Raw genomic sequence first — 16,106 nt, 5'->3', positions numbered from 1 at the left:
GGCGATTCTAAATTTCGTCGACGAAGGGGAGAGTTCGTTGAAAAATTGCCTCTTGACCTCGTCAACAAGGTGACATGGATCGTCGATGAAGCCCATAGTATAAATAGCCTAAACCTCAGATTTTTACGCAGAAAATTCAGCAAAATGTTCTCTCTCTCTCTCTCTCTCCTCTATGGTTCCTCCCCTTCTCTCTCTTTGATTTCGACCCTGTTAGTCGTTGGATCGATGATCTGAGGCCACCACAACGCATTGGGGAAGTTCTCTCCAAGTCTGCCGGAGCAGATCGTTGGTAGGGTAGAGTTGAAATTTATTCCTTGTTTAAGGTAAGGCTTTTTATTCAAAATTTGGTCTTTCCATAGTTATAGGAAATGATGTACATGGAGAAATACTGATGTTTAGTTCTAGGAGTTGTCATTTTCAGGGTGTTGAACGGGGAACCTTGCGGGTGCAAGACGAGTGTATTTTAGGGGGGTTTCTTCTCAGGACTCAGGTAAGGGAATAAACTAAAACAGTAATTTTTCCATGAAAAATTATTATTAATTAGAAGAATTATGTTCATAAAAGTATGTATTATTTTTGTACATTACTAAGAAAATGCATATTTGGGAAAATACTGCTATTATGTTGAAATATATATATATTAGTATGAAATGCCAGAAATTATGATTTTAGAATGGAGTGCGTGGTTTATTTTACAAGAAAAAGTATTATGTTATGGCAATTTTACGAATAAAGAATGTTTTTAGAGATTATGAAATAATGCAATACATGATGGTTTTTAAAATACATGATAAACGAATTATTTATTCATAATGACATGAATGAAATATTTGGTGCAAGGTTGTGATTGATAGCCGACGCAAGACCGTTTTATATGTATGATTTCGGCGTAAGGTCGTATTTATGAATGTTCGGCTCAAGGCCGCAGATATAAAAGAAACTGGCACAAGGTCATATGTATATATGTTATTTCAGAAAATGCTATCAATCTATTTATATTAGACTAGTATATTATCATCTATTATATGTTATCAAAACTCGGATGGTAGTTCAGTTCAGTTAAAGGAGCATGATACCGTAACTATACAAATCAGATATTATGTTCGGACTTGTGCTAACCGCCCCATAAGGGGGTGGGAGATGGATAGCGGATGTGTCTTTCAGTATAGAGTTTTAAGCGTCCACTTGATAGTTCGGGCTAAGGTGTGGTGAGCCCATTGTTCTTATAGACATTTTTGACTCGGCAGTGGTCGGCCAGCCATTGTCGAGTTTCGCCTTTGGGCTGCATAACCCGTCATGGGGGGGGGGGGTAATACATGACATCATCTAGTTATACATCCTGGGTAAATTTCAATATTATCAGTTATATCAGACATTTCATGATCAGTATAAATTATTAGAAATTATGAAAGTAATGATTATTCACTATGTTATGATGAAGGTTTTCAAGTATATGAAATGTATTGTATAAGTATAATTGTATTAAATATTCATGTTGCCACACAGTTATATTTAGTTTATTTTCCCTTACTAAGAAGTGTCTCACCCCCGAACATTAAATATTTTTTAGGAAACCCAGAAAGACTAGCAGATCGAGGTCACCATTGAGTTAGTGGTGTTACCCCGCTAGAAGGGTAAATTTGAACTAGGATCAGGAAATTTTGATGTAAGATCCTAGAGATATTTTTGTATTTTTGGGAGTTTGTATATAAACACAGTATTTTAAGATCTAGTTGACTCTAGTATTATGTATTTTGTGGTTATAAGAAGGATGATTTACATTTACTGCTGCCTAGGTTCCGATGTGTATGACAGGTGTCCCCGTTACCCACGGGTTCGTGTTGATTATTTTATTTTTTATGCTTTAATATATGATAAGTTAAGCAGGTCGTTACAGTAAAGGAAAGAGAGAATGAGACCGGGATTTTTACGGGGTTTGACTTATACCCAGCCTATGTCCCAACCTTTGGAAAACATCCAAAGGATTACTAAAATCAGTTCCTTTTCCGAGCGGAACAACACTGGTTACAACACTCCTTTAGTAGGCTAGAGCCCGCCCCTCCAAACGATGTACCTTCGTTCTATCACTCCTTCAATTATGCTAGAGCCCACCTCTCTAAGCAATATTCCCTTGCTTAGCCAATGATCCAAACAATCCTTGAAATCGTCAATCTACAAGATGCAAATCAAATATTTGTGTACAAAGAATTGCTCACACAAAGAGCTGATTAGTACAACAATTCATCACTATAATATACTTCAAATTAAATAATAATATGGAATTTAACTTGAAGCTCAAGGAAGTATATCACCGATTAATTCTTTCAATGATTGAAAGATTTAGAATTTGTAGCACAAGATTGGTGAGTGAGAATTAGCAAGATCTCAGCAAACTTCATAGACAAGATGAGAGTGAAAAAGCCTTTGAGTGTTGAGAGCAATTAAGAGAATTTTTTGAATGTTGATTTGAATTCTTGGTTCTCTGTTAATTATTTCAATGATTTTTTATGAATATTTATAGAATTGAAAAGGTATGTAACTTGATCCCCAAGTGACTTGGAATATTCCCCAAATTTTCACAAAGTTTGAGCCCCAAGCAACCTCATTTAAAAAATTTGTACGTTATGAAAATTCAAAATCTGCTGCATGACAGTTGACTGTCCCTTTTTGATAGTCAGCTGTCTAGTTAAATTAAAGGGATAGCAAGGTGGCAATCACCTGATTGAACATGGATAGGCGTCTCAAAGAGCACAGACAGACTTCTATCCAAACATTGACAGGAGCCTATCAAGCTATCAACTTTGAGCACCTTTCAATTATTTGGTCATAACTTTTCTGTATAACTCCAAATTTGACAAGTGTGGTGTAAAAAGAAATCTAAGATAAAATCCTAAAATTTTCATTTGAACACATTTTAAAATAAAGATTCTTTGATATAAAAAAATCTACATCAATGCAGATGTAGAAAAAATGACAACAATTGGGAAATCCTCTTTTTGGCGTTTTTCATTCCAAAAATGACTCTAACCTTTCTAAAATAATTTTTGACCTTATAAAAATATTTTCCAAGTATGTTAAAAGGTATCTAGGTCCAAAAAATTAATCTAAGAGCTTCATGCATCCATATTGAAATTATTTAAAGTACTTACAAAGCTTGTCCTAAAGACTCTTTTGACTCTTCTTTGCTTTGAGTTCTCTTTATTGCTGAGTTTCAATGATCCTAAATTTTATGTGAGCTTTCAAGATTTATCCCTCTTGATCTTTCAATATTGCTTTAGATTTTGAGTTTCATTGGTCTTTGAGCTTTCCATGTTGATCACTTGGGCTTTCATTCTTGAAGCTTTTTCCTTAATATCAATGTTCCCATGATCTTCAAGTTCTAATCCATGCCTCAAGCTTGATATAATCATTCTTATTTTAAGTACAAGCTTTCATGAATTCTTTAACCTTACATTCATCATTGAGTCCTGAAAATACATCACTAAACAAAGCATGTTAAGTTTTATTTTTTTGTTAGCACCAAAACAGGATGTTAAGCCTTGTAAGGCCGATAATTATAAATAGGACACTGTGTTAAAATATTGAGAGTAATTAGAAATTTAATGAAAAATATAAGCCATAATCCCGAATTAAAATGCCTAATTACGCTCTTTAAGCGCGTAATCATACCCCCCAACTAACGTTTTACTAGTCATAGTAAATAACGTGAATGAATTTCAGGTTGGTATACACAATTACTAACTCTAGCAAACGTAAAATTAATGTCCATGAACACAACCATATCGTTTCACACACAAGAACATAACTAAATTTCACACAAGCTTGTTCATATTCAATACACACAACTCCGAAGCATGTCACTCATGCAAGTTTCATCGTTTATATAGCATTTACGAATAGTATACTCACATAAAGTTAACCAACAGTACAATTTAGAGTTAATGCGATCATATAAGTTCAAGTATAAACAGGTAAAATCTCGAGGTGTGTGCGATGTGTGTGACTCATTACACCTAAGATACCAATGGATACCTACAGAACGGTCATTTTGACTCGGCCTAACTGATATACCCTCAAGAACACTCAAAATGAATGGGTTCACTCATCATATGTGAGGAGAAGTGTCGTGATCAAACATCTCATATATTGAAAGGAACAAATGCTAAGTCTTTGGAGTTGACTAGTCTGAAAAGGATCTAGCTTATTTGTAAGGTGTCGGGTCTTTCACCCTAACATCTTCTCACCTCCTCGTCATATCCAACTGAGACTACCCTAGATCAACTCATTCACAAAATTGATGTGAATACATCTGAGGCATTAAATGGTTTAAGAATCTTTATACGTGGAAAACATGTGTCGCGTCCTTGACTTTTTTTTTTGGTATTTATGTGGAGCAGGCATTAGCATTTCATTTCATATGCATTTCTATTTCTTATTCTTTCTTTTGCTCATTCTTCATTTTCTGTCTTTTCTTGGTCAATTAGGACAGTCATTACACTTCTTTTGTTGTTTTCATACCATCAATGGGAATTAAGCTCGAATAGTGGTCCATGAACTAAGTCTATTTCTAGGGGTGGCTCAACGTTCACATCTTGAGTAGGCTACAAGACTTAGGTTTCTATCTCCCTACTAGATGTCACCTCTAGGCTAGTAATTCAAAAATAGAGACTAGTGTACAAGGAATCGTCCAGAAGAAAAGAGAACTGAGTTTTGTGAACTATGATTTGATGTTAACACTCAAAAGGATGATAAATAACTCAAGGATATCCCATAAGGTGTCATAGTCGCCACAAGTGTTTTCTCAGTGCTCACAAGGAACCTTAAGTATAATGAATCACGTGAATATGTCTATTCAGCCTCATGAGATGCCATGTAAATATAAGAAATTATATAGTCAAATTAACACGAGTGTATTGCCAATCAATTCTTCATGGAATTACAAAGTCATATAAAGAGAAGCTACACATAAATGAATCAAGTGTGTAATTCTTAGGTTATATGCAAGTATGTCAAGGGTATAAGTCAGTGTTAATCATGGCATGGTCGTATAATTCCTCAATGCTCTTTCTTTCTTTCTTGTTTTTTTTTTCAACTTAATATATAAAACCCAGCAAATATACGTGCACAGTGTCACATGCAAATGCTCAGCCCCCCTCCCCCAAACTAAAGTGGAACATTGTCCTCAATGTGAAAGCATAAGGGAAATAGAAAAACTATACACGGGAAAAGTAGGGCGTACTTGGGTGGAGAAATAATGGAAAAAAAAACTGAACTACAAGAAAATGTACCAAAAAATTAACTAAAAATAAAATAAGGTAAAATAAAATAAAAAGGTAGGAAAGAAAAACATCACAGTTGTCTGGCGAAAGCTCTGGAGGAATTTCTTTTGGTGGGTGCATGTTGATAAATTGAACTAGTGGGTCTCCAAATTTGAGCCGCCACAATGAATCAATCTTCATACCTACCCGAAAGTTAGTCTCAAATGAATTAATACTCTTCAAAATACTAGTCAATATGTGTGCAGATTGACTTTCTTGTTTTAACAAGAAAGGGTCTATATTCAGTATATTTTCCAAGAAATTTACTTCTTTATGAACTGGTGTTTGAGGAAATGTTGCTGGAATAGTTACCTTTATTTCTTCAGAAGTATTAGCATTAAAAGTTTTACCTAATTCCTTGAAAGTTAAACATTCACCATTCTGCTCACCCTTTTTATCGGGTGTACCAATCATCTTAAGATTGCAGGGATTTGCTTCAGCATTGGGCTCCTTCACATTTATTCCAGTCGGGAGTGACGGTTCCATGGCTTCCAAGCTCTGAGGATAAGGTACCGCAGGTTGGTATTCCTTATTAGTATCAGCCTACTAATTAATTGACTACTCCACTTCTAGGCCCGCTTCCTCTAGCTTTTCTTTGACTTCTTCTGTTTCAACCGTAACTTCAGATTCCAGGACAACTAGTTGTTCGGTGATGAGCATTTTAGGTTGGGGAACTTCTTTCCCACTTCTCAAAGTAATGGCGGCCTCCGCTGTCTCAAGAGAAACATTATGTATTTGTTGTTGTTGCTACTATTCTTGAGGACTAGGCTGTGGTTCCACTGAAAATTCCTCTTTTTTGAAGTTATCCAACTATGTGCTTATCGCATTAATGACGTCCCTCAATTCATTATGTCCTAAGTATACTGATTGACTTGAATCTGCATGAACTTCTGGAGCATATTCACCATCTATGTCATGCTATCTTCAGGAAATCCTAACGGCACACAGCTCTAAGGGATCTGTTGTGGCTGATACTGAGGTGGAAGGGTGTCTGGGTAATATGTTGGCTCATATGTATCTCCACCGCTTATTGTGATAATGGGTTGTACTGTCATGGGTGCCTGATTGTATCGTGTATTCCACTGTGGGACACTTTCAGCTAGGTAATCAAAGAATAATAGTGCCTAATTTGGTTCCTTGCTGAAGAGTTCTCTGTTGCACATGGTCTGGACAAAGTGCTTGCAATCAGAAGTGAGAGTTGTATAGAAAAAATTAACTAACCTCAATGATTCAAACCCATGATGTGGACAAGTACTTAGCAGATCCTTGAATCTCTCCCAGCAAGCCTGAAAAGTCTTGTCACCCTGCTGCACAAAATGAATGATCTGTTCCTACAAAAATTGAGTTCTCTATAAGGGACAAAACTTATGTAGAAATTCATGCTCCATATCAGCCCAATTAGTGATAGAGTGAGGTCTCAAGGAATTAAACCACATCTACGCCCTATCCTTCAAAAAGGCAAGAAATAAATGCAATCTAGTATATTCATCAGTTCTAGCACGAGAGAAAAAAATATTGCAAGTAAATTCGAACTCTAACAAGTACTGATAAGGGCACTCAAATTCCGTCCCATAGAACTGAGGTAGTAATGACTTGCTCCCATGCTGCATCATGAAATAAAGTTCTTCATTAGGTAAAACAGTGTAAGATGGTGCAGTGGTGTATTAAAGCTGCAAAAAAATCCATAAGCGTGCGTGGTGCAAGTGCAACCATATTTATTTGTTTATTTTTTTTCAAAACTCAATTTTTTTTCTTCTTTTTTTTTTCTTTTTCTTTTTCATGAGACTAATTAAAATGATGGGAAAAATGCTAATTTGAGACTAAGACCGACATTCCTCGACAATGGTGCCAAAAACTTGACTCACTCGAAAAATGAGCAGTTCGGAAGTTATCCCAAGTATAGGAGTTTTGTCGTGTAATATTCAATCCAAAGGCCAGATCGTCTCCTCAGGGAATGCGATTTAATCTCAAATTTTGTGTGTTTCCAATAAAAAAATAAAAGGTTACTGAACTCAGTTCGGATTCAGGTTCTCTGGATTGTTTGAGATTTCTTTTGACAAATTAAACAAACACGCAAATTAAACCCTAATCCAAGCATGCACTGAATTAAATAACAAGAACAAAAATCCTACGTCTAATTAGGTAGACATTGATACACGTGTTAAACTTCGGAATAGAAAATATGGTAACTTTAACACGTAATTAAAACATGCAATAATGGAAACTCAATCAAACAGATACGCGAACGATAAAAAACCAAACCTTTAACAAAATCAAGAACTTGAACCAAAATCAAAATTTAAAGGCAACCATGAACTAGAACAAAAATTAAATCTTTAATGACGTAAATAATAACTAGACACGATAAAAATATGAACTTTAATAAGACTAACCCTAAGCTAATCGAGCTTCAACAAAAATTAAATTTTTAAAAGGACAACTAAATTATTTTCTAAAAACAAAAACAATTTTTTTTATTTTTTTATTTTATTATTTTTTTCTTTTAGAACCAAACCAGACCCTACTTAATTAATTAAATAACTCGAAAATAATAACATTCCCTAAACAATATTCAAAATCTAAAATTTCAAATAAACCTAAAAAACTAAGATTTATCAATATTCAACTAAATAAACAACTTCAATAATAATAACATCCCCTAAACAATTATTCAAAATCTAAAATTTTCAAAAAAACCTTAATAAAAAAAATAACAATATTTAGCTAACAATAAAAAGAGAGGAGAGAGAGAGAGAGAGAGAGAGAGAGAGAGAGAGAGAGAGAGAGAGAGAGAGAGAGAGAGAGAGAGAGAGAGAGAGAGAGAGAGTTGTGGGTGAGGGTGGCTAGCAACAAAATTGGAGTTCTCGGGGTGGCTGAAGGCAGCAGTGCAGCAGCTAGTGTCCGTGGTGGCTGTACTGTAGGTGGCTTTGCTGGCTGGTGGGTGGCTGTGTAGTAGTGGGAACAACCGGCTGGAGGAAAGAGGGGCTTAAGGATTCAGCAGTAGGTTCATGGAGTAGCAGTAGATGTGTTTTGTGGCAGCCGTGAAGGACGTTGAGTAGCAACAGCAGAGGAGAATCATAAGGTCGCTGGCTGAAGTAGCAGCAGGGGACCTCCTCGACTGTGGAACAGCAGCAAATAGAGTGGCCAAAGTTGCAGCAGAGAGAGAGAGAGAGCTGGAGGAAGAGGGAGAGAAGGGGAGGGAGAAAATAAGAAGGAAAGGGAGAGTTAGGGGAGACGATCATAGAGTGAGAAGAGAGGGAAAAGAGAGTTGAGACCGAGAGAATGAGAGAGTGGGAGAGGGAAGGGATTCGTGGGAGCTGTGTGAGAAAGGAGAAAATATAAGGGGAGGGGGAGGAAGACCTACCCACGCACAAGGTCACCCGACCCGGCTGCATGGCCGGGTCACATTAGGTTTACATTTTTATTTTATTTGTTTTCTTTTCCTTTTTTTTTTTTTTCTCATTTTCTCTCCATGAACGAGGCCAATTTTGACCCTTTTGGAGCCCGTTTCTCTCGAAACTTAAAACAAGGAAATTGTATATAATCTTCTCATCCTTCTCCAAGATTTCGAATTGTCTCGATCAGAGCTCAGATGGAAAAGTTATATGTGAATTACGAACTGATACCGGTTTTAGGTCTTGAAAATTTTCCTGCGATAAAAAAATGCCAAAAATTTATAAATTGATCAATAAAATCGATATATTATAAATAGGACACCTTTTTGAAATATTGAGAGTATATAGGCATTTAATGAAAAATATAAGCTCTAATGCACAAACTAAAACACCTAATTACGCAGTTTAAGTGCATAATCATTGCTCATGCATTGCATACTCATGTTTGCTCTCAAAATTTCTCCCCCTTTGACATCATTCGAAAAGTATTGAGAAGCATAGACACAAAGTGGTTTATAAAATTAAAAGCATAGGGATATTTAGAGCAAATTCATATTACACAAGGTCATAAATAGAGATTACAAGCCTAACCAAAAACAAGAGCAGCATAAACAAATCCACAGAAAGTGCTTAATACATTCCAAAATGATAAGGTATGTTAATTATCAGCATCATCATCTTCCTCTTCAGTGTCTCCGTCATCTCCTACCTCCTCATCAGCTTCCTATTTATCTTCTTCTTCATCTTCTTCCTCTGATTCTTCATCATCACTCTGAGGAGCAGAACAAGTGCCCATACAATCAACACCGGGGGATGAGCTAGCTTGATATTTTTTTCAATACAAGTGAGGCACTGATCAAGTAAAGAATAGGTAGAGTGAAGTGAAGATACAACCTCTTGAAGGGATTGAAGTCTCGATCTTATATCTCTGCTGAAGGTGGAAAATTCATGATGAAAGGGAATGAACCTTGAAGGCATATTAGCAGGAGGTCCTTGGTCTTGAGCCATAAGAGGAGGGGGAGGTACAGTTGCTGGTGCTCTTTGAGGGTTGTGGAGGTGAAGAGGTCATATCAGGTTCGTTTTATGAATAACTTAGAAGGTGTGGTAATGTCAAGTTGAGAAAAGATAAGATTTAATACACCTCCATAAGGAAGTGTGGCTTCCAACGTAGCCCACATCCATTTCAAGATAAGGTTGGAGAGATCAAGTTTCTTTCCGTTTAGGAAAAACCAAAGAACGAAGCAGTCGATGTAGGAAAGATGATCATAAGATATGGCCTTAAGAAGGATGTTATTGGAGATGATGTTATAAATAATTTGGGCCTGGAGGTTCAATTGCTTATACATGGGTGGATGGCCAAAATATATGGGTTCATTTACCATGATCAGAGGCAGAAACTCTTCAGGTGTGAAGCCTTGCTCAAGAATCCATAATAGATCAAAGGCGGGACATTCGAATTCTCTCGGAGTGATATGCAAAATGGGGGCTAGAATTTGAGGAGTTAAAACAATTTTCTTTCCTCTAACCTCAGTAGTGAGAACACTTTCCCCAGAAATCATATTTGCAAAAAAATTTTTAATGAGATTGGGATACATGCCTTTGGCTTGATAAACTATGAAAATTTTCCAACCGATGTTTCTAAACATAGGTAGTGTTTCAAGGAATTTGGAATTGAAAAATGTGGCATCAATCACCTTACCAAATATGCGGTCCATAGAACGGAGAGTAGAATGATAACGATGCTTTGAGTGGGGAGTGACTAGCCATTGCTCGATATTGGTATCGTCCTTTCCGAAGGAGGATCCTAGGTTTGTTGTGGTCTTAGTGTGAGGCATTGTTGTATTCTTGATTTGAGGAAACAAGCTAAGAAGAACCCTAGAATCTGAGAGAAAGAGAGTAGGAGAATGGGATTGAAACTTTGATTCGAAGGGTTTTGAGTGAGGGAGCAAGGAAGACGAAGGGGTGGATGTTGGCCTAACATGGTTTTTCAATCTCATTTTGATGATAACAAATGAAGGATACCTTAACATGTGTTGTTAAGTAACAATGTTTCAGGATCAAAATGCTAACTTTGTTATCATGGGAGAAATCTTACAATTAAAGTTAATCAAATGAAAGCTTACTGGAATATAAGCATTGAATGGAAGAAAACAATCAAAAGCTTAAAGCTCATTGGGACTTGAAGTCAAGCTGGATCTCAAAAGATGGCAAAAACTTGAAGACTTAGTGCTTAATGTGTTCATAATTAGAAAGTCATATGTAAGTACTTCAATTCAATATTATATAGATATATGAAGCTCTTTAGGATGATATATAGACTTAGAGACCAAATTTTTGAAAATCCTAGAAAATGTTTTTTAAAAGTCACATTTGATTTTTTCAAACAAAAAGGGTTCAAAGTATTAAAAATAAAAGTTTTTGAAAAGTTGAAACAGTTCAACCGATTGACCTAAAGTTGTACTTTCTTAGCCGACTAACAATTAAAACTGTCAATTAAATTGTCCAGCCAACTAACCTGAATGAACTATGTTTACTCAGCCGACTGACAAATTGGAATGTCCAGCTGACTGACCAATTTGAACTGTGTTCACTCAGCCGATTGATAATTAATTCCTAAAATTCCTGGAGAGACAGAATGGTCTCAACCAACTGTCCAGCCAACTGACCTATACAAAAATAGGTCTAGTCAAGTGATTCAACCGACAGACCTACGGAGATTTTAAAATTCCAACTTCAACGGGAAAATTCTGAAAAATTAGGTTTTTAAATTTAAATGTTGGGGGACACTCTAAGCAACTAGGGAAATAAGGGAACTCACTCTTAAAACTCTATAAATACTCCTTTAATCCAATGAATTAGAGGACCAAGCAAACAATCAGCATTTAAGCACTCTACTTTTAAACTCTTCTAAAGCTCACTCTTGCTTAAATTATTTCTGAAAGAATACCACTGATTTCCTACTAATCAAAAGCCTATGGCTCTAATTTTTCTATTGAGATTTCTCAAAACCTAAGAAAGAACCTTTGGTGGTATCTAAACTTGAGCTTCATATTGTCTATTTAGTATTGGATTTGAAGTATTGTTAGCCTAACAAGGCTTTGACCTCTTGTTTTGATGGTAACAAATGAAGGAAAAGTTTAATGAGTTGTGTGTTGAAGTAATAATATTTTCAAGAAACTTAAAAAGCCAAAATCAAAAAACCTTTGAAAGATCACCAGCAAGCTCAAAGGTGTATGATATGTCATGAAGTGATCAAAAAGGGAAGCTCAAAGACAGCTGAAGATGGAATGAACAAAGACGTGTTTATATTGTCAGGAAATCTTCATGTAAGTACTTCAAAGGTTAAAATATCATTGTGAATGAGAATAAGCTCATTAGGGGATTTAAATGAACGTTAAGACTTTATTTTAAAACCCCAGAAAATATTTTTTAAAAGCAAGAAAGTAAGGAAGTCAAATATTTTTGAAAAAGGAAAGAAAAATTAGAGAAAGACAACTTCAGGCGATCTAGGTGGAATCCTCAGGCGACCGAAGATTTTACTAAATCAATTTAAAACAGGCAGTGTATCTTCAGGTGCCTGGCCCTGTATCTTCAGGCTCCTGAACCCACTTCAGGCGACTGAGGTTGCACTTCAGGCAACAGAAGTACGGCAATGGGTAGATTTTTCAAACTTCTTCTTTTCAAATTTAATTGACTTGCACCCTAATCTTTTTAGAAACTTGGGGGGCACTCCAAGTAAACTTGGGTAGCACGAATGTGAATGTTTTTAAAGCCTATATATATACATGGTTTATGAAAATAAAACCTACCAAGCATTGAACATTCTTTCAAAATCTCTTTCACTCAAAGCTATCTTGCTATTTGTTCTAAGCTTTGAATTGCAGCGAATTTCTTGAGAAATCTCTGAGCTTTTTACATCTTCTTTAAAGCATATGATTAGAGTTCTTGATCCTTATCAAGAGAAGTATAACTGGTGATATTTACATTGAGCTTCTTGCATCATTCTTTTGGTATTTTTTGAATTAAAGTATATTAGTTTTTCAAAGTGTACTAATCAGCTCTTTGAGGAGCAATTCTTTGTACAACTATATGATTTATATCTTGTAAATTGATGATTCCAAGGATTGTTTGGATCATTGGCTAAGCAAAGAGATATTGCTTAGAGAGGTAGACTCTAGCCTATTTGAAGGAGTGACCGAAAGAGGGTAAGTCATTTGGAGAGGCGAGCTCTAGCCTACTGAAGGAGTGTGTAAACGGTATTGTTCCGCCCGGCAAAGGAATTGATTTTAGTAATCCTTTGGTGGTTTTCCAAAGGCGAGGACGTAGGTTGGGTATAAGCCGAACTTCATAAAAATCCCGGTCTCACTCTTTCTTTCCCTTACTCTTTATTTTTCAGCACATATAAATTGCGTGGATGATTTGAATTCCTAAATCATATATACTACGTATATTTGGAAAGCAAGTAAACTTAAAGCCTAATTTTGATTTGAGATTGCAGAAACTGAAAGGGAGTATGTTACTTGGTCAAACACCGAAAGATAAATTAACTGAGAGTTTATTTGAATTCTGAATATTCGGAAAAGTGTGAATGTTGTGTTGATTGAGAAAGCTAATTCATTATCAAAGGGATTGTATTAAAAAACAGGGCTGCAAACAAAAGCTAAAATTTTGTATCTTATATATCTTGGTTTGAATATTATGCTTGATTGGTTAATTAGTTTGGTTGATTGATTGATTACTTGTTTAATTAAGCAATAGTGTTGTGGATTAAAAAAACTAAGTTCTTGTGTGATTGGTAAATTAAGCAAACAAGTCAAGAATTGATTAAAATAAATAAAAATAAGTCTTCAAAGGAATTAAAAGAAAATTTTAAAATCTAATTCACCCCCCTTCTTAGGACTACACCTTAGTTTTCAAGTATATTAGTGCTCTGATTTGTACTAACTTGTTCTATTGTGAGAGTGTCTTTGTACACCCATTCTTGTTCCTATTTTGTAGTTTTTTGACGGTTCAATGTTGATTTGGATCATTGGACCAAGCGTGGGGAATCACTTGGAGAGGTATCTCTACCTGAAAAAGAGGGATTTTTAAAAGGTTCACTTTACCCGAAAAGGAGTGCAAATAGTGGAATCCTTTGGTGGTATTGGTCAAAGGCGAGAACGTAGGTTGGGGATATGCCAAACCTAGTAAAAATATTGGTGTTCTTCTTTTCCTACTCTTTTAAATTTCAGCACGTTATATATTATTGTGTGTATGCTAAGTGCCAGCTACAAAGATCAAAACTAAATTAAAAAGAAGACTCTTAATAAAAAGAAAGTACATTTTAATTAATCTTTTGCGGAAACCCACAAGAGAGTATGTTGGTAAATTGTTTGCAAAAATATTCATTAAGAGAAAAGCAAATAATTTCATCCAAACACAGGGCTTGTAATTACTCACAGGGCTGCTATCAAAGAAAAATATATTCAAAAGCTGAAATTCCATAAAGTACTGCAAATTGTGGTTGATTAGGTATTTTTGATTGGTTATTTTGAGTTATTAATTGATTGATTGGTCGGTTAAGTTTTTTTTAACTTGTAGTGTGTTTAGTGTTGGTTATGAATTGATTGAATTATTAAAAGCTTTGTTGTGTATTGAACATGTAAGTCAAGAATCCATAAAAAGAACTAAAATCTTTAATAATCCAATTCACACCCCCTCTTGTGATAACTACACTTTCAGTGGAACTTCGGGTGAGTGTTGGAACAAGAGCCAGTAGCCTAAAGTTAGGGTTTCATGTTTAAAATACATAGATCTCGTAACTTCAGGCACCTAAAGATTAAGTTCAGTCGCCTGAAGATTTACAGAATTAGAATCTCAATAGGCAGTAGCACCTCATTCGCCTGAGGTCTTCTGGCTCAAGCACCTAAACCTCTAGTCTATAGTGCTCAATCACCTGAGCTTCCAAGCTTAATCGCCTGGAGTCCCTAATTTCTTAATTTTCTCATTTTGTTCAATATGAAACCTACCTAAATTACTTCCCTGCTATGTAGCAGCCTAAGTTCTCTTCTTATGGATATAAATCTTTCTTCGGAGAGAGGTTTTGTAAAGATATTCACCCATTGGTCATTTGTGTTATAAATTCAAGTATGATACCTTCTTTTTGAACATGATCCCTTAGAAAGTGGTGTCTTATGTCAATTTTTTTTTTTCTTGAGTGTGATATAGGATTTTTAGAGATGTTTATAGCACTGGTGTTATCACACTTAATTAGAATGGTGGAGTATTCTAAATTGTGGTCTTTTAATTGTTGTTTCATGTATAAGGTTTGTGTACAACAACTCCCAACTTTTACATACTCAACTTCAGCTGTGGATAAGGTTACGAAGTTTTTTTTCTTAGAAAACTTAGACACTAGATATCATCCTAGAAAATGACAAGTCCCATTTGTACTTTTTCTATCTATTTTACACCTTGCATAATCGACATCCGAATAGCTAATCATTTTGAATCCGATGTCCTTAGGATACCAAAGTCCTAAATCCATTGTTCCTATCAAGTACCTTAGGATTCTTTTTACAGCAATTTGATGTGATTCTTTAGGGGTTGATTGGAAACGTGCACACATGCAAACACTAAACATTATATCTAACCTACTAGCTGTTAAGTATATCAAACTTCCAATCATGCCTCTATAGTATTTCATATCTACCGGTATCCCTTTTTCATCTTTATCAAGGCTTATTAAAGTACTCATGGGAGTACCTATGAGCATGTCATCTTTCTTAGATTTTATGAACAAAGTACAATCAACCTTACCTTTAGAAATCCTTTATCCAGTAGGAATCCATTAAGTCTTTCATACCAAGCCCTAGATGCTTGTTTCAAACCATATAGGGCCTTAGTTTTTACACATATTCAGGTTTTTGTATGTCTTCAAAGTCCGGTGGTTATTCTACATATACTTCTTCATTAATATAACCATTTAAAAATGCACTCTTTACATCCATTTGATATAATTTAAATTCCTTATGAGATGCATAAGCTAAGAGCATCCTAATTGCTTTCATTCTAGCTATAGGAGCAAATGTTTCTTCATAGTCTATCCCTTCTTCTTGGTTATATCCTTTAGCTACAAGTATAACTTTATTTTTAACTACAACTCCATTTTTACCCTTTTTGTTTCTAAATACCCATTTAGTTCCTATAATTGAATGATTTTTCGGTTTGAGAACTAATGTCAATAGTTTACTTCTTTCAAATTAATTAAACTCTTCTTGCATGGCAATTATCCATGAATCATCACTTAAAGCTTCTTCTACATTCTTTGGTTCATCTTGAGATAAGAAGGCATAGTGATTGCAAAAATTTTTCAAAGAGGATCTTGTAGTTATTCCTCTTGATGGTTCTCCTA

The sequence above is a fragment of the Malania oleifera genome, chromosome 9 (genome assembly GCF_029873635.1).
Source record: "Malania oleifera isolate guangnan ecotype guangnan chromosome 9, ASM2987363v1, whole genome shotgun sequence".
Classification (NCBI taxonomy): Eukaryota; Viridiplantae; Streptophyta; class Magnoliopsida; order Santalales; family Ximeniaceae; genus Malania; species Malania oleifera.
The sequence above is the reverse complement of the archived record's forward strand: the minus strand, read 5'-3'. Positions refer to the sequence as shown.